The sequence below is a fragment of the Heptranchias perlo genome, chromosome 41 (assembly GCF_035084215.1).
Source record: "Heptranchias perlo isolate sHepPer1 chromosome 41, sHepPer1.hap1, whole genome shotgun sequence".
Taxonomy (NCBI): domain Eukaryota; kingdom Metazoa; phylum Chordata; class Chondrichthyes; order Hexanchiformes; family Hexanchidae; genus Heptranchias; species Heptranchias perlo.
The window spans coordinates 4,795,809-4,815,569 of NC_090365.1; the positions used below are offsets into that span (position 1 = coordinate 4,795,809).

A 19,761-nucleotide genomic window follows, 5' to 3' on the forward strand; every position below is an offset into this window, starting at 1 on the left:
ATAGGACGACCCTCTCATCCCAGGAATCAATCTAGTGAACCTTCGTTGCATCGCCTGTAAGGCAAGTATATCCTTAGATAAGGAGACCAAAACTTTGCCCCCCCAAGTACTCCAGGTGTGGTCTTGCATAACAACCTTTTATGTGGTACCTTATCAAAAGCCTTTTGGAAATCCAAATATACTACATCCACTGGTTCCCATTTACCTACCCTGCTAGTTACATCCTCAAAAAAACTCTAATAAATTTGTTAAACACAATTTCCCTTTCATAAGACCATGTTGACTCTGCCTAATCATATTATGATTTTCTACGTGCCCTGTTACCACTTCCTTAATAATGGATTCCAACATTTTCCCGACGACTGATGTCAGGCTAACTGGCCTGCAGTTCCTTGTTTTCTCTTTCCCTCCTTTCTTGAATAGCGGCGTTACATTTGCTACCTTCCAATCCGCTGGGACCATTCTAGAATCTAAGGAATTTTGGAAGATCACAACCAATGCATCCACCATCTCTGCAGCCACCTCTTTTAGAACCATAGGCTGTAGGCCATCAGGTCCAGGGGCTTTTAGTCCCATTAGTTTCTCTAGTACTTTTTCTCTATTGATATTTATTACTTTAAGTTCCTCACTCTCATTAGCCCCTTGGTTACCCACTATTTCTGGTATGCTTTTTGTGTCTTCTACTGTGAAGACAGATACAAAATATTTGTTTAACGTCTCTGCCATTTCCTTATTCACCATTATAATTTCTCCTGTCTCAGCCTCTAAAGGACCAACGTTTACTTTCGCTACTCTCTTCCTTTTTACATACTTGTAGAAGCTCTTACAATCTGTTTTTATATTTCTTGCTAGTTTATTCTCATGTTTTATTTTCTCCCTTTTTATCAATTTTTTGGTCATCCTTTGCTGGTTTCTAAAACTCTCTCAATCCTCTGGCTTAATACTATTCTTGGCAACATTATAAGCCTCTTCTTTTAATCTAATACTATCCTTAGCTTCTTTAGTTAGCCACAGATGGATCACTTTTCCCGTGGAGTTTTTATTTCTCAATGGAATGTATATTTGTTGAGAATTTTGAAATATTTCTTTAAATTTCTGCCACTGCTTATCTACCGTCATACCTTTTAATCTAATTTCCCAATCTACCTTAGCCAGCTCGCCCATCATACCTATGTAATTGGCTTTATTTAAATTTAAGACTCAAGTTTCAGACGTAAGTATGTCACTCTCAAACTTAATGTGAAACTCGATCATATAATGATCACTCTTCCCCAGAGGATCCTTTACTATGAGATTACTAATTAACCCTGTCTCATTACACAATACAAGATCTAAAATAGCCTGTTCCCTGGTTGGTTCCACAATCTATTGTTCTAGGAAACTGTCTCGAATGCATTCCATGAACTTGTCCTTCAGACTACCTTTGCCAATTTGATTTGCTCAGTCTAAGATTAAAGTTCCCCACGATTATTGCATTACCTTTGTTACAAGCTCCTATTATTTCTTGATTAATACTCTGTCCAATGGTATAGCTACAGTTAGGGGGCCTATAAACTACTCCCACCAGTGTTTTCTGCCCCTTGTTATTTCTTATCTCCACCCATGCTGATTCTACTTCCTGATCTTCCGAGCCAAGATCCTTTCTCACTACTGTCCTTATGTCATCCTTTATTATCAGGGCTACACCCCCTCCTTTTCCATTCTGCCTGTCTTTTCGAAAAGTCAAGTACCCTGAAATATTTAGTTCCCAACCTTGGTCACCTTGCAACCATGTCTCTGTAATGGCTATTAGATCAAACCCATTTATCTCTTTTTGAGCCACTAATTTGTCTATCTTGTTATGAATGCTTCGTGCATTCAGATAAAGAGCCTTTAATTTTAACTTTTTACCATTATTCCCTGCTTTGACCTTATTCGTTGATGCACTATTTCCTTTAAACTCTTTGTCCCTTCCTGTCACACTGCTTATCTTTACCCAAATCGCTACACAACTAACCTGTAAATCCTGCAAGATCCCTTTAAATAGCACTAGTGGGGGGATCCTCCATGCTGTTTATGACCTGTACAGCTGTGCGAGGTTAAGACAGTGCGTTGGCTGGAGTGTTGAGTTCCAAAATCGTATCTGTCCCTTTAAGTCAGCGTTGCACTCTGATCTAATGCATATTCTCCTTACTTTACATGCTGCCGGCGTTCATTATATGCACATGCGCAAATGCCTTTACCAAGACGGCATCTGGCGCACATCAGCTTGAAGCGTGCACGCACATTCCGGACGCCATTTTGGGTCCTTAGGAGGCCGTATAGCACCTAGAAAACGGGCACCACACAGCCCAATTTATAGCCCAGGAAGTTATTTAGTGCCAATCAGTATTTTACATTGTGATCCTCATAATGCTACCCCTTTACTCTTGGGATCAGTCTTGTTGCTCCTCTCCGCAATCTCTGCCATGCGTGTATATATTTTGTAATGTGGTGAGCAAAACTGAGCAAAACTAAGGGAAGCCTGACCAGTGCACTGCAGAGCTTTAGCACAACCTCAGTAGATATGTGTTCTGCTGTGGCTGTACCTCGCAGAATATTAGGGTTTTTTTGGTTAATTCACTGCCTTAGCCAGATGTTGAAAGTGACTTTTTAAAAATTTGTTCATGGGATGTGGGCGTCGCTGGCGAGGCCAGCATTTATTGCCCATCCCTAATTGCCCTTGAGAAGGTGGTGGTGAGCCACCTACTTGAACTGTTGCAGTCCGTGTGGTGAAGGTTCTCCCGCAGTGCTGTTAGGAAGGGAGTTCCAGGATTTTGACCCAGCGACGATGAAGGAATGGCGATATATTTCCAAGTCGGGATGGTGTGTGACTTGGAGGGGAACATGTGCCTGCTGCCCTTGTCCTTCTAGGTGGTAGAGGTCGCGGGTTTGGGAGGTGCTGTAGAAGAAGCCTTGGCGAGTTGCTGCAGTGCATCCTGTGGATGGTACACACTTCAGCCACAGTGCGCCGGTGGTGGAAGGGGTGCCAATCAAGCGGGCTGTTTTGTCCTGGATGGTGTCGAGCTTCTTGAGTATTGTTGGAGCTGCACTCATCCAGGCAAGTGGAGTGTATTCCATTACACTCCTGACTTGTGCCTTGTAGATGGTGGAAAGACTTTGGGGAGTCAGGAGGTGAGTCACTCGTCGCAGAATACCCAGCCTCTGACCTGCTCTTGTAGCCACAGTATTTATATGGCTGATCCAGTTAAGTTTCTGGTCAATGGTGACCCCCAGGATGTTGATGGTGGGGGATTCGGTGATGGTTATGCTGTTGAATGTCAAGGGCACATAGTCCACCATTACTCCCAAAACCCTTTCCAATTCTTCCTTTGCCAATTCGGTTTAATTCATTATGTATATATTTACATTTATCCATGTTAAACTTCATTTGCCATTTGTCTCCCAGTTAAATAATTGATCTAAATCCTTTTGCAAATCTCTTAACTGCATCCTCTCTCTACTGCTCTCACTATTGTAATGTCATCAGGAAATCTGACCATCTTACAGTCAGTTTTAGTAACACCATGACCATAAAAGAAAAGGAAATACCTGTACCCAGGGGTCGCTTAAATTTCGGGCATATTCTGCAATCAGCTCCATCAGTGTGAGAAACTTCTTATCTTCATAATCAAACCGGTCTCCAAAGACAATGGAACAGATGATATTTGACGCTGCGCAGTTCAGCAGGAATTTTGGGCTAAAGGGCGTTTCTGATATTATTGAAAGAAAAGGCCAGTTAGAAAGGTGCACAGTGTTACACAAGCAACCCAGAGGCAGACATTAATATTTTATAGGTGTTAAAAATCAGAAGTAAGTTCCTGCAAGTAAACAGTGGCCTGGAAATTGGTTTAGATGCATTTTTGGGCCCGAAAATAGACGACATGCTTACAGGCTGGTATGAAATTGGGCCTCGGGCTTCATCGCCATATTTCTGGCAAGCTGCGGGCGCCAACTGAGCATCCAGAGGCAGCTCGCCGGTTCAGTGTATACCAGTTTGGGCTGGCACCAGCACTCCAGTAGGTCTTCGGGGGAGGGAGGGAAAGCGAATGGGAGGGGGTGAGCGCGATCTGGCAGCAACACTTCTGCTCCTCCTGGTTGCACATCTGCTTAGTGCTGATGAATTTCTGCAGGAGGACCTTAAGACGGCAGTAGGCCCTTACTGGGACACCTGTTTTAAGGCGGCTGCTTGGGATGTCTGAATAACACCCAAGCCAAAATGGAGTTGGATGTATTTCAGGCACCCTAGGAGTGCAGGACATAACACTTTCAAATTGAACCTTTTTGCCCCCGGGTCTTTGTGACCATAAAATGGGCAGAACGAGATCCAATTTCTCCCCAGTAAGTGTCAATTAGCTATTTGATTGTGGGGGCATTACATCTGAATCTGATTCTGATTCTATCCTCATCCGGTGTCCATATGCATGCACTCACAGTAAGGGGGTCACTGGATAGCAGTTGGGGTCAAGTATTGATTTTCTTCCCAATCCAAAGGGCTGAAGCCTACTGTAGTGACCCCACCACCACTCCAGCCAGGGCCAGCTATTTCAGAGGATTGAACCTGGAGCGTTCCCAGTCTTTATGCCTCAGTTACTCATTGCTATTAACTAGCTGAACTTCCTTTTAAACCTTTGGAATGTTGGCTGAGATCTGATTCGTTGCTATCTCTTGGCTGATAGCAAAATAAATACTTACACATGCAGAGAACTCTGTTTTCACTGGCCAGTGCATGTCTGAACAGATGCCTGTACTGTAACAGCTCCCTTAGTGACTGTCGACCATAGAATCATACAGCAGAGAAGGAGGCCATTCGGCCCCTTCTGCCTGTGCCGGTTCTTTGAAAGAGCTATCAAATCAATCTTTCCCCATAGCCCTGCAAATTTTTCCCTTCAAGTACTTATCCAATTCCCTTTTGAAAGTTACTATTGAATCTGCTTCCACCAGCCTTTCAGGCAGCACATTCCAGATCATAACAACTCGCTGCTTAAAAAAAATTCTCCTTATCTCTTCTCTGATTCTTTTGTCAATTATCTTAAGCCTGTGTCTTCTGGTTATGGCCCTGGCCTCCAATGGAAACAGTTGCTGCTTATTTACTCCAGCAAAACGCCTCATAATTTTGAATATTTGAAGGAAGTTATGTTGAATCCAAATAAAACACTGGTTCAGCCACAACTGGAGTATTGTGTCCAGTTCTGGGCAAAGCACTTTAGGAATGATGTGAAGGCCGTAGAGAGGGTGCAGAAAAGATTTACCAGATTTTTTTTTTATTCATTCATGGGATGAGGGTGTCACTGGCAAGGCCAGCATTTATTGCCCATCCCTAATTGCCCTTGAGAAGGTGGTGGTGAGCAGCCTTCTTGAATCGCTGAAGTCCGTGTGGTGAAGGTTCTCCCACAGTGCTGTTAGGAAGGGAGTTCCAGGATTTTGACCCAGCGACTGTGAAGGAACAGCGATATATTTCCAAGGCAGGATGGTGTGTGATCCATCCTGCAGCCATGGTGCGCTGGTGGTGAAAGGAGTGAATGTTTAAATTGGTTGATAGGGTGCCAATCAAGCGGGCTGCTTTGTCCTGGATTGTGTCGAGCTTCTTGAGTGTTGTTGGAGCTGCACTCATCCAGGCAAGTGGAGAGTATTCCATCACACTCCCGACTTGTGCCTTGTAGATGGTGGAAAGGCTTTGGGGAGTCAGGAGGTGAGCCACTTTTTTTTTATTATTCATTCATGGGATGTGGGTGTCGCTGGCGAGGCCGGCATTTATTGCCCATCCCTAATTGCCCTTGAGAAGGTGGTGGTGAGCCGCCTTATTGAACCGCTGCAGTCCGTGTGGTGACGGTTCTCCCACAGTGCTGTTAGGAAAGGAGTTCCAGGATTTTGACCCAGCGACGATGAAGGAACGGCGATATATTTCCAAGTCGGGATGGTGTGTGACTTGGAGGGGAACGTGCAGGTGGTGTTGTTCCCATGTGCCTGCTGCTCTTGTCCTTCTAGGTGGTAGAGGTCGCGGGTTTGGGAGGTGCTGTCGAAGAAGCCTTGGCGGGTTGCTGCAGTGCATCCTGTGAATGGTACACACTGCAGCCACTGTGCGCCGGTGGTGAAGGGAGTGAATGTTTAGGGTGGTGGATGGGGTGCCAATCAAGCGGGCTGCTTCATCTTGGATGGTGTTGAGCTTCTTGAGTATTGTTGGAGCTGCACTCATCCAGGCAAGTGGAGAGTATTCCATCACACTCCTGACTTGTGCCTTGTAGATGGTGGAAAGGCTTTGGGGAGTCAGGAGGTGAGTAACTCGCCGCAGAATACCCAGCCTCTGACCTGCTCTCATAGCCACAGTATTTATATGGCTGGTCCAGTTAAATTTCTGGTCAATGGTGGCCCCCAGGATGTTGATAGTGGGGGATACAGCGATGGTAATGCCAGGGTAGGTGATTAGACTCTCTCTTGCTGGGGATGGTCATTGCCTGGCACTTGTCTGGCACGAATGTTACTTGCCACTTATCAGCCCAAGCCTGGATGTTGTCCAAGTCTTGCTGCATGCGGGCACAGAATGCTTCATTGTCTGAGGGGTTGCAAATGGAACTGAACACTGTGCTGTCATCAGCGAACATCCCTAATTCTGACCTTATGATGGAGGGAAGGTCATTGATGAAGCAGCTGAAGATGGTTGGTCCAAGGACCCTGCCCTGAGAAACTCCTGCAGCAATGTCCTGGGGCTGAGATGATTGGCCTCCAACAACCACTACCATCTTCCTTTGTGCTAGGTATGACTCCAGCTACTGGAGAGTTTTCCCCCTGATTCCCATTGACTTCAATTTTCTAGGGCTCCTTGAAGCCACTCTTGGTCAAATGCTGCATTGATGTCAAGGGTAGCCGCTTGGTTCCAGGGATGAGGGACTTCAGTTACATGGATAGACTGGAGAAGCTTAGAGCAGTGAAGGTTAAGAGAAGATTTGATAGAAGAATTCAAGATCATGAAGGGTTTAGATAAAGTAAGTAAAAAGAGAAATTGTTCCCATTGGCAGAATGGTTGAGAGCCAGAGGACACAGATTTAAGGTGATTGGTAAAAGAACAAAAGACGACATGAGGAAAAACATTTTTAGGCAGCGAGTAGCTATGATCTGGAATGCACTGCCTGATCAGATGATGGAAGCAGATTCAATTGTGGCTTTCAAAAAGGAATTGGATAAATACTTGAAGGGAAGAAATTTGCAGGGCTATGGGGAAAGTGCAGCGGATTGGGACTAACTGGATTGCTCTTACAAAGAGCCGGCACGGGCTCAACATGCAGAATGGCCTCCTTCTGGCTGTAACCATTCCATGTTTCTATGATCCCTATTAAATCTCCCCATAACCTTTTCAGCACTAAGGAGAACAATCCCAGCTTCTCTAGTCTCGCCACATAACTGAAGTCCCTTATCCCTGGGATCAATGGGAAGTAAATTCATTTTATTTTCTCCCTTTCTCCTGAGGTCAATGACTCCTGCTGGGTAGAGCTCCAGTTCTGTCCTCCTATTTCTCATTAATGTAGGCAGGCTATTTGATGCAGGAAGGCATCACAGCCAAGTTCAATCCTGCCTTCACTTGACATCCATAAATCACACTTTCCAGCAGGAGCCACTGGACATTGATCGGGTGTGGGAACCCAGACTGAATTTTCCTTTCCTTAACCCACGGGCGCTAAAGTCAATGGTCATACTTCTGGTGCTGTCCAGACTCTTGAGGGATAAACAGACACCAAATGCTAATTTTTTTTTTAAAAAATGTTATTCCACTTTTTTTCATCCAATTGTGTGCAGTTAAGAAGTATAAGAAGTTAAGAAATAATCTGATTTCTTTTATACTTCAGGTCAATTTTCCATCAAGGGCAAAGATAACTTCAGAACTGAAGCCATCACCTCAACCCTATTGCTTGCACCCATTCCATGCCCCATCCCTGACTTCCCGTCACCCTCATCTCTCACTCTTATCTCTGGCTTGGAACTTAGAAAAAGGTGGCAACTCTACTTCTAATCATTGAAAAGAATTCTCTAATACTTTAGTCGGAAACCTTTCTTATTCCTGATAGCTGTAACCAGGAACTGTGCTTCTTCCTGGATCCGCTCTTCAATACTCTTTCTCCCCATTCCAAAATTCCTCATGGTGCTGAGAGTGAATCTCCGAATCTGTTTCCATCTCTCCCCATTGCTGAAGGCAAATCCTGCAACAGACATTAACACAAGTGGAAATAACCTGCGATGGAATTCTCAATTAGCTGCGGACAAAATGTACTGAATATTTTTCAATTTCTTTCTCTCCCCTTTTCCACAGCTGCCGACAGCCTCCGACATGTTTGCAACCTGGGCATCATATTTAACTCTGAGATGAGCTTCTGACTACATATCTGCTCCATCACCAAGACTGCGTCTGTAACATCGCCCGTCTCTGACCTTGCCTCAGCATAGCTGCTGCTGAACCCATCGTCCATGCCTCTGTTACCTCTCGACTTGACAATTCCAATGCTCTCCTGTCTGGCCTCCCATCTTCCACCCGCCATAAACTTGAGCTCATCCAAAACTCCGCTGCCCCTATCCTAACTCGTACCAAGTCCCGTTCACTCATCACCCCTGTGCTCGCTGTCATACACTGGCTTCCGGTACGGCAATGCCTTGATTTTAAAATTCTCATCCTTGTTTTCAAATCCCTCCATGGTCTTGCCCCTTCCTATCTCTGTAACCTCCTCCAGCCCTACAACCCTCCGAGATCTCTACACATGTCAGACATACTCTAGTAGTCAGTTCAAATAATGGCCATGGCATGGACACAGAATCACGGAAAGGTTACAGCACGGAAGGAGGCCATTCGGCCCATCGAGTCTGTGCTGGCTCTATGCAAGAGCAATCCAGTTAGTCCTGTCCCCGTAGTCCTGCAAATGTTTTCCTTTCAAGTATTTATCCAGTTCCCTTTTGAAAGCCACGATTGAATCTGCCTCCAGCACCATCCCCTCTGGCAGTACATTCCAGATCCTAACCATTCACTGTGTAAAAAAGTTTTTCCTCATGTCACCTTTGGATCTTTTGCAAATCAACTTAAATTTATGTCCTCTGGTTCTTGACCCTTCCGCCAATGGGAACAGTTTCTCTCTATCTATTCTATCTAGACCCTTCATGATTTTAAATACCTCTATCAAATCTCCTCTCAATCTTCTCTGATCCAAGGAGAACAACCCCAGCTTCTCCAGTCTATCCATATAAATGAAGTCCCTTATCCCTGGAATCATTCTAGTAAATCTTTTCTGCAACCTCTCTAAGGCCTTCACATCTTTCCTAAAGTGCGGTGCCCAGAACTGGACACAATACTCCAGTTGCGGTCGAACCAGTATTTTATAAAGGTTCATCATGACTTCCTTGCTTTTGTACTCTATGCCTCTATTTATAAAGCCCAGGATTCCATAAGCTTTCTTAATTGCTTTCTCAACCTGCTCTGCCTCCTTCAATGATTTGTGCACATATACCCCCAGATCTCTCTGTTCCTGTACTCCTTTTAGAATTGTGCCCTTAGTTTATATTGCCTCTCCTCGTTCTTCCTGCCGAAATGTATCACTTCGCATTTTTCTGCGTTAAATTTCATCTGCCACATGTCCGCCCATGCCACCAGCCTGTCCATATCCTCTTGAAGTCTATGACTATCCTCCTCACTGTTCACTACACTTCCAAGTTTTCTGCCATCTGCAAATTTGGAAATTGTGCCCTGTACACCCAAATCCAAGTCATTAATATATATCAAGAATAGCAATGGTCCTAGTACCGACTCCTGGGGAACACCACAGTACACCTCCCTCAAGTCTGAAAAACAGCCGTGCACCACTACTCTCTGCTTCCTGTTACTTAGCCAATTTTGTATCCATGCTGCTACTGCCCCCTTTATTCCATGGGCTTCAATCTTGATGATAAGCCTATTAAGTGGCACGTTATCAACCACCTTTTGAAAGTCCGTTTTCACTACATCAACCGCATTGCCCTCATCTACCCTCTATGTTAGCTCATCAAAAACTCTATCTAGTTAGTTAAACATGATTTGCATTTAACAAATCCATGCTGGCTTTCCCTAATCAATCCACACTTGTCCAAGTGACTGCTAATTCTGTCCCGGGTTATCGTTTCTAAAAGTTTCCCCGCCACCGAGGTTAAACTGACTGGCCTATAGTTGCTGAGTTTATCCTTACACTCTTTTTTTGAACTAGGGTGTAACATTTGCAATTCTCCAGTCCTCTGGCACCACCCCCATATCTAAGGATGTTTGTAAGATTATGGCCAATACCTCCGCAATTTCTGCCCTTCCCTCAGCAACCAAGGATGCATCCCATCTGCAGCGTTTGACTTATCTACTTTAAGTACAGCTAGCCTTTCTAGTACCTCCTCTTTATCAATTTTTAATCCAGTATCTTAACTACATCTTCCTTTACTGAAACTCTGGCAGCATCTTCCTTGGTAAAGATTGATGGAAAGTACTCATTTAGTACCTTGGCCATGCCCACAGCCTCCATGAGTAGATCTCCTTTTGGGTCCCTGATCGGCCCCACCCCTCCTCTTTCTACCCGTTTACTGTTTACATGACCTGGGGCAGTTCCCTTACAGTTCCCTCGGGAATGATGCTTGTTGTGGGGGAGTCTCAAGTAGGGAGAGAAAAACAAAATAAGATCACACAAAACTTTCAGCAGGTTTTAATATAGAATTAACCAGGTTGTGGTTACTTGGACTCATGGCAGGACTAGAGGTCATGAGGGTCAATTGACAAGGCTTGAGCAGATAGGATTAATCTGCTCATGGTCAAGATATGGCAGGATATTGGAACGAAGGGCATTGATTAAAGCTGGTGAAAGGAAAGTTTAGGACAAATGTCAGGGCAAACTTCTTCATGCAATGCGTGAGAAATACTTCGAATGGTCTTTGAGTAGAGTAATGAGAGAGGCAACCTTAGTTAAGGGGGTTCTGACAAAGGTTCATTGATCTGAAACATTAACTCTGTTTCCTTCTCCACAGATCGTGCCTGACTTGCTGAGTATTTCCAGCATATTCTGTTTTTATTATGCAACAACCTTAGACTCATTCACTGAGCAGTTAGATGGTGTGATGGGGGAATGTAAGTTTTCTTTCTGGATGGATGAGTTTAGATGGGCCAAATGACCACCTTCATCAGTACCTATTGTGTGAACACAAGAGTCGAGGAAGTATGTGGAACAGTCTCATATCACAAGCAATTAATGCAGTGTTGGTTGTCTGGTTAGCCATAGGCTTTGAGTTTATAAGGACAAATGGAGGGAGAGATCATTTTATAATTATGTAACAAACTTTTGTTTCTTATTTACAAAAACTTCCCTCCAGATTTTTCCCCTCCCTTCTGAAAGTACCTCCACACATGCTTAATTCCAGCAATGATCAGGAGTGGACATTCTGACTGATTTCACCCTCCCTAACCTAATGGTCTTGAGGACAATTGTTGCACCCCCTACAGCTTCCTAGTGTCAGCTTGGCTTAGTGATAGCACTCTGACTCTGAGTCAGAAGGTTGTGGGTTCAAGGCCATCTGCAGGACTTGAGCATGTAATGCAGGCTGTGCTTCAATGCAGTGCTAAGGGAGTACTGTCTTTTGCATGAGATATTAAACTCAGGCCTTTTCTGCCTGTTCAAGTGGATGTAAAAGGTCTCATGGCAGTTCAGAAAAGCGCAGGGAGCTCCCTAGTGTCCTGACCAACATTTATTCCTCAAATAACACCACCAAAAACATATCTGGTCATTTATTTCTTGCTGTGCACTAATTGGAGCCCACGTTTGCCTACATAACGACAGTGACTATATTTCAAAAGTAATTCATTGGTTATGAAGAGTTTTGGGATGTCTTGAGGTTGGAAAAGGTACTTTGTAAATGGAAGTTCTATGTTTATATGATTTGCTGAAAGCAGTGGATTGAATGAAGTTTTGTTCCTCACTTTTTAAAATTAAGAACAAGGAGCCATAGAATTAAGATTATCACTGGAAGAATGAGGGAGATGTTAAAAGAAATGTTTTTACACTGGTAGTTATTAGAACATGGAATGTTTTATTACAAATGGCTATTGAGATATGGGGAAAGGGCAGGGAAGTGGGATTGGAGTAGGTAGCTAGATCTAGCACCGGCACAAACTCAATGGGCCAAATGGCCTCCTGCTGTGCAGTACATTGATCCTCAGATCTCAGAATGGCAAGTGCAGTGACAATAACTTGAACAGAGACTAAAAAGATTTCTCACCGTAGCCGTTTGACACAACTTTGAAGACAGGTAAGAGATACCTGCCGCTGAAGTCGTGCCCTCGCTCGACCAACGCTTCCGTTATAGTCTCAAAGCCACACAGCACCACTGCAGGGCAGCGGCCGAACCAGACGGTGAATATGGGGCCATACTGCTCACTCAGCTGCGGGGACACGATAGAAAAATAACAACAGTTAAAAAAGGTGCCACACCCTGTAGTTCATCGACATCTAGTATAGAATCTCTTCCCGTCATGTCTCTAGCACTAAGCTTGGCTCAAATAAAAAGCGCACACACTAACCTGGGAGCAAAAATTAAATTTCACCCTGACAGAATATTTTCTAGTGTTCAGCTTTCCTTTCCTGAAACGCTGACTCCTTGTGGGGTACAGTTCCACAGGTATCTCATCCAAGTGGCCATTCTTCGTGTATTAGTTGAACAGTGAGCAGCAGCCAGCTTTTTAATTTTGGGGAGCCTCACAGGTAAAACTGTTCCTAGTGCCCGACATCCACACACATGCTTTTTCCAGCCAAGGCCACTGAATAGTGATCATCAACAACTTGCGTTTATATTGCGCCTTTAACGTAGTACAACATCCCAAGGCACAGTCTCAGGAGCGTAATCTGACAAAAGTTGACACCGAGCTAAAGAAGGAGACATTAGGACAGAATTCTAAAAGCTTGGTCAGAGGTAGATGTTATGGAGCATCTTAAAAGAGAAGAGAGAGGTGGAGAGTTTTAGGGAGGGAATTCTATAGCGTGGGGCCTAGGCAGCTGAAAGCACAGCCGCCAATGGTGGGGCGAAGGAAGCCGGGGATGCACGAGAGGCCAGAATTGGAGGTGTGCAGAGTTCTTGGAGGGTTGTAGGGCTGGAGGAGGTTACAGGGTTAGGATGTGGCGAGGCCATTGACGGATTTGAGCTCAAGAATGAGAATTTTAAATTTGAGGCGTTGATGCACCAGGAGCGAGCACAGGGGTGATGGCTGAATGGGACTCGGTGCAACTTAGGATATGGGCTTCAGAGTTTTGGATGAGCTCAAGTTTCTGAAGGGTGGAAGATGGGAGGCCAGCCAGGAGAGCATTGGAGTAGTCGGGTCTGGACGTAACAAATGCATGGATGTGGGTTTCAGCAGCAGATGGGCTGAAGAAGGGGCGGAGGCGGGCGATATTACAGTGGCGGAAGTAGACGGTGGTCTTGGTGATGGAGAGGATATGTGCTCAGAAGCTCTGCTGTGGGTCAAATAAGACAAAGGGTTGCGGACAGTCTGGTTTAGCTTGAGACAGTGGCCAAGGAGGAGGATGGAATCAGTGTCTAGGCAATGGAGTCTGGCGGGGGCTGAAGACAATATCTGCGGTCTTCCCAATGTTTAATTGGAGGAATTTTCTGCTCATCCATTATTGGATGTCAGACAAGCAGCAGGACAAATCGGTGACAGTGGAAGGGTCGAGGGAGGTGATGGTGAGGTAGAGCTGGGCATCGTCAGAATACATGTGGAAACTGACATATTTTTGGATGAAGTAGTGTGGGGCAGCATGTAGATGAGAAATAAAGGTCCAAGGATAGATCCTTGGGGGTCTCCAGAGGCAACGTTGAGGGAGCGGGAAGAGATGCCTTTGCAGGAGATTCTCTGGCTAGGACTAGATAGATAAGAAATGAACCAGGCAAGGGCAGTCCCACTCAGCTGGACAATGGAGGAGAGGCGGTGTGGTCAATGTGTCAAAGGCTTCAGACAGATCGAGAAGGATAGGGAGAGACTGTGCACAGGGACAGTTACATAGGATGTCATTTGATTAGGGCCATTTAAGTGCAGTTGCAAGGGAGTCCTGATCTGCCCTTTTCTACTTTACCTAACCATAGGGCGCTGAGGTCAATTGTCGAGCTCCACTGAGATCAGCTCACTCACATCTCGGACATCCCTGACTGATACTTTTGAATTGCAGAAGACCTATGTTATTGGTGCCAGTTTTGCCCTCCATTGCTGGTAAGCTGCAACTGGTGGGTAAACTTACCATGGTTTGCAAAAGCAGGCAGCTGGGAAAGCCGCTTACTAAGTCTTGTGCCCACTAGGAATGAGATTGAGACTGCCCACACTCATTTCACACAGAATGTTTACAGCCAACAGAGGAGATTTCATCCCATCAGTCCGGGCTGGATTTGAAACTGAGGATCATTTTACCAAAAACTTATCTAGATGTTTGTTCAGTGGAAGAAATTCTGTTGAAAAGTTTTGTGACTTCGTCATTGTGATCCTACACCTCGTGACTCTAGAGAAAAAAAACTTTTGTTGGGCTGAGTGGATAACCATAGTCTGTGATACTGGGTCATCCAGACCCAGAAAGGTGCAAGGTTCGATCGCTGGACTGTGCAAATCAGCTGATCTCAATTAGGATGGTGATAGGGGCACTACCATCACCCTCAATATCTCCAGAACTAAATAGAAAATTAAATCAGCCAGCCTTCTAATCCTGAATGTTATTCAGTAACCCCGGCTGAAAAATGTGCATGTTTGGACATTAGTTAAGGACGATATTGAGCTCAGCTGTGGCTCCCCCTTAGTAGGTCATCAATACTCACTAACCCAGGGAAACAGTTTTAGAATGGTCTCTTGGGTGAGGTCCCCAGGGGTGACTGACCCCTGTGGATTTGTACCCTAGGTTGAGTCAAAGCCTTCGGGGAGGAGGGGAAAAGTTGGAAAGAAAAAAGACATTTGCATTATTTAGCGATTTAAAGAAACAGAAGTTCTTACCTTGATGAGAGATTTGTGAGGTTCTTTTATATCCATTTGGAACAAGTTGCCAAGAATTGGAAAAGCAGGAGGACCTGGGGGAAGCCTGCCTTTGTGTGGCTGTTTGCTTTTAAGGAACCACACAACGAACAGAATACTTAGCAAAACAAAAAGCAAAGTTGTTCCTGGGTTGTTTAAATCCATGGCGATAGTGTAAGGAACGCGGAGAGATTCCAACAGGAGCAATAATGGCTGGGATTTGGTCCTGATACTCGAAGCACTGTCTGCTGGGGAGAAATAAAGAAAATAACTTTCATCTGATTAAAGCAAGAGTTCAATGGACATCATCAACAGCAAAGCCAGGAGCTACAAGAATAAACACCCACCAGAACAGCAAACTTGCCTTCACTCCAGTTAAATGAGGGAATTTAAAGACTTGACTAAGCAATAGTGCAGTTCGTTGACTAGTCGGTGATTGCCAAAGGGCATTGCTCTTCAGACTATTTATGCAGATCATAAATATGCCAGAGAAGCTCCGAGCCAATTGCTGAGCCGTCCTGTGGGGTTTGTAGTCTGTTTGTTGTTTTGTTTCAGAGAATTGAATACCTGACAACCTAGAAAACTAACAAAACTTTCCATGGACTCCAAAAGCCTGTGGCTTTGTAACTCAAGTTGTGCGTAAACCCAAAATTCCTCCCCTGTAATGGGGGGTGGGATTTTTTTTTTATTCGTTCATGGGATGTGGGCATCGCCAGCAAGGCCAGCATTTGTTGCCCATCCCTAGTTGCCTTTGAGAAGGCGGTGGTGAGCCACCTTCTTGAACCACTGCAGTCCGTGTGGTGAAGGTTCTCCCACAGTGCTGTTAGGTAGGGAATTCCAGGATTTTGACCCAGCGACGATGAAGGAACGGTGATATATTTCCAAGTCAGATGATGTGTGACTTGGAGGGGAACGTGCAGGTGGTGTTGTTCCCATGTGCCTGCTGCCTTTGTCCTTTTAGGTGATAGAGGTCGCGGGTTTGGGAGGTGCTGTCAAAGAAGCCTTGGCGAGTTGCTGTAGTGCATCCTGTGGTGCGCCGTTGGTGAAGAGAGTGAATGTTTAGGGTGGTGGATGGGGTGCCAATCAAGCGGGCTGCTTTGACCTGGATGGTGTCGAGCTTCTTGAGTATTGTTGGAGCTGCACTCATCCAGGCAAGTGGAGAGTATTCCATCACACTCCTGACTTGTGCCTTGTAGATGGTGGAAAGGCTTTGGGGAGTCAGGAGGTGAGTTACTTACCGCAGAATACCCAGCCTCTGACCTGCTCTTGTAGCCACAGTATTTATGTGGCTGGTCCTGTTAAGTTTCTGGTCAATGGTGACCCCCAGGATGTTGATAGGGGGGGGGATTCGGCGATGGTAATGCTGTTGAATGTCAAGGGTAGGTGGTTAGACTCTCTCTTGTTGGAGATGGTCCTTGTCTGGTGCGAATGTTACTTGCCACTTATCAGCTCAAGCCTGGATGTTGTCCAGGTCTTGCTGCATGTGGGCACGGACTGCTTCATTATCTGAGGGGTTGTGAATGGAACTGAACACTGCAATCATTAGCGAACATCCCCATTTCTGACCTTATGATGGAGGGTAGGTCATTGATGAAGCAGCTGAAGATGGTTGGGCCTTGGACACTGCCCTGAGGTACTCCTGCAGCAATGTCCTGGGGCTGAGATAATTGGCCTCCAACAACCACTACCACCTTCTTTTGTGCTAGGTATGACTCCAGCTACTGGAGAGTTTTCCCCATGATATCCATTGACTTCAATTTTACTAGGGCTCCTTGATGCCACACTCGGTCAAATGCTGCCTTGATGTCAAGGGCAGTCACTCTCACCTCACCTCTGGAGTTAGCCTAACATCAGTAGTGGGGAAAATGCTAGATTCTATTATAAAGGATGTGATAACAGAACACTTGGAATGATGTGGAGATGCCGGTGATGGACTGTGGTTGACAATTGTAAACAATTTTACAACACCAAGTTATAGTCCAACAAATTTATTTTAAATTCCACAAGCTTTTGGAGGCTTCCTCCTTCCTCCTCCTTCCACACCATTCACCTGAGGAAGGAGAAAGCCTCCGAAAGCTTGTGGAATTTAAAATAAATTTGTTGGACTATAACTTGGTGTTGTAAAATTGTTTACAAAGAACACTTGGAAGGCATTATTGGAATTAGACAAAGTCAGCATGAGTTTATGAAAGGCAAATCATGCTTAACAAATCTACTGGAGTTTTTTGAGGATGTAACTAGTAGAATAGATGGGGGCGAACCAGTGGATGTGGTATACTTGGATTTTCAGAAGGATTTTGATAAGGTCCCACACAAGAGGTTAGTGTGCAAAATTAGTGCGCAAAATCGTCGAGCAGAAATTGATAGCCAAGTTCCACACGCATGAGGACGGCCTCAACCGGGATCTTGGGTTCATGTCACGCTACATGTAACCCCACCTAACGTAGTGTCATCCAGACTCAAGTCGTAGTTGGCTTGTTCTCCATACACAGATGGGGCCGGACCTGCTGCGATTTCCAGCCAAAAAAAAAGATATCTGTTTTTAATACAAACTCCAGCATCTGCTACACTTGACCCCTGGTGACCCCACCTCAGTATTCTTGGATGTAATGTTTCCCTGACTAACCTGTTTGAACACTCCTTGGATTGCTGTGATTATCTGTCTGCCGAGGTGTGATGAAGGGCAGTTAGAAAGATTATCTGTAATCACCAGGCATTGTTCTCTGACTATATACGCTGTGCCTTTGTGCAACTCCTCCTCACTTCACCTGACGAAGGAGCAAAGCTCTGAAAGCTTGTGATTTCAAATAAAGCTGTTGGACTATAACCTGGTGTTGTGCAACTCCTTACATTTGCAAAATTAAAGCACATGGGATTGGGGGGAATATACTGGCATGGATTGAGAATTGGTTGACAGACAGGAAACAGAGACTAGGAATAAACGGGTCTTTTTCCGGGTGGCAGGCAGTGACTAGTGGGGTACCGCAGGGATTAGTGCTTGGGCCCTAGCTATTCAAAATATATATCAATGATTTGGATGAGGGAATGGAATGTAACATTTCCAAGTTTGCAGACGACACAAAGCTGGGGTGGAATGTGAGCTGTGAGGAGGATGCAAAGAGGCTCTAATGTGATTTAGACAGGTTGGGTGAGTGGGCAAGAACATGGCAGATGCAGTATAACGTGGATAAATGTGAGGTTATCCACTTTGGTTGCAAAAACAGAAAGACAGATTATTATCTGAATGGTGATAGATTGGGAAAAGGGGAGGTGCAACGAGACCTGGGTGTCCTTGTACACCAGTCACTGAAAGCGAGCATTCAGGTGCAGCAAGCAATTAGGAAGGCGAATGGTATGTTGGCGTTTATTGCAAGAGGATTTGCGTACAGGAGCAGGGATGTCTTACTGCAGTTGTACAGGGCCTTGGTGAGACCACATCTGGAGTATTGTGTGCAGTTTTGGTCTCCTTATCTGAGGAAGGATGTCCTTGCCATGGAGGGAGTGCAACGAAGGTTTACCAGACTGAATCCTGGGATGGCAGGACTGATGTATGAGGAGAGATTGGGCCGACTAGGCCTATATTCACTAGAGTTTAGAAGAATGAGAGGTGAGCTCATCGAAACATATAAAATTCTAACAGGACTAGACAGACTAGATGCAGGGAGGATGTTCCCGATGGCTGTGGAGTCCAGAACCAGGGGTCACAATCTCAGGATACGGGGTATGCCATTTAGAACCGAGATGAGGAGAAATTTCTTCACTCAGAGGGTGGTGAACCTATGGAATTCTCTACCACAGAAGGCTGTGGAGGCCAAGTCATTAGATGTATTCAAGAAGGAGATAGATATGTTTCTTAAAGCTAAAGGGATCAAGGGATATGGGGAAAAAGCGGGAACAGGGTACTGAGTTAGACGATCAGCCATGATCATTTTGAATGGTGGAGCAGGCCCGAAGGGCCAAATCGCCTACTCTTGCTCCTATTTTCTATGTTTCTATTTTTCAGCTCTTTTGTCCATGTTTGGACCAAGGCTAGAGGTGCAGCTAGTTCTGGAGCACAAGTCTTCAGCACTACAGCCGGGATGTTGTCGGGGTCCATAGGTTTTGCTGTATCCAGTGCACTCAGCCATTTCTTGATATCACGTGGAGTGAATCGAATCGGCTGAACACTGGCTTCTGTGATGGTGGGGATATTGGGAGGAGGCCGAGATGGATCATCCACTCGGCACTTCTGGCTGAAGATGGTTGCAAACGCTTCAGCCTTGTCTTTTGCACTCACGTGCTGGACTCCGCCATCATTGAGGATGGGGATGTTTATAGAGTCTGCTCCTCCCATTAATTGTTTAATTGTCCACCACCATTCACGACTGGATGTGGCAGGACTGCAGAGCTTTGATCTGATCCGTTGGTTGTGGAATCGCTTAGCTCTGTCTATAGCATGTTGCTTCCGCTGTTTAGCATGCATGTAGTCCTGTGTTGTAGCTTCACCAGGTTGGCACCTCATTTTTAGGTACACCTGGTGCTGCTCCTGGCATGCTCTTCTACACTCCTCATTGAACTAAGGTTGATCCCCTGGCTTGTTGGTAATGGTAGAGTGAGGAATATGCCAGGCCATGAGGTTGCAGATTGTGCTGGAATACAATTCTGCTGCTGCTGATGGCCCACAGCACCTCATGGATGCCCAGTTTTGAGCTGCTAGATCTGTTCTGAATCTATCCCATTTA

General features: G+C 45.2%; 1 pseudogene; it reads right to left on the reverse strand.

Annotated features, from left to right (window-relative positions):
- Positions 1 to 15,299, reverse strand: part of LOC137305971 (cytochrome P450 2C18-like) — a 30,222-nt pseudogene extending 14,923 nt beyond the window's left edge.
- Positions 15,300 to 19,761: the final 4,462 nt, after the last annotated feature.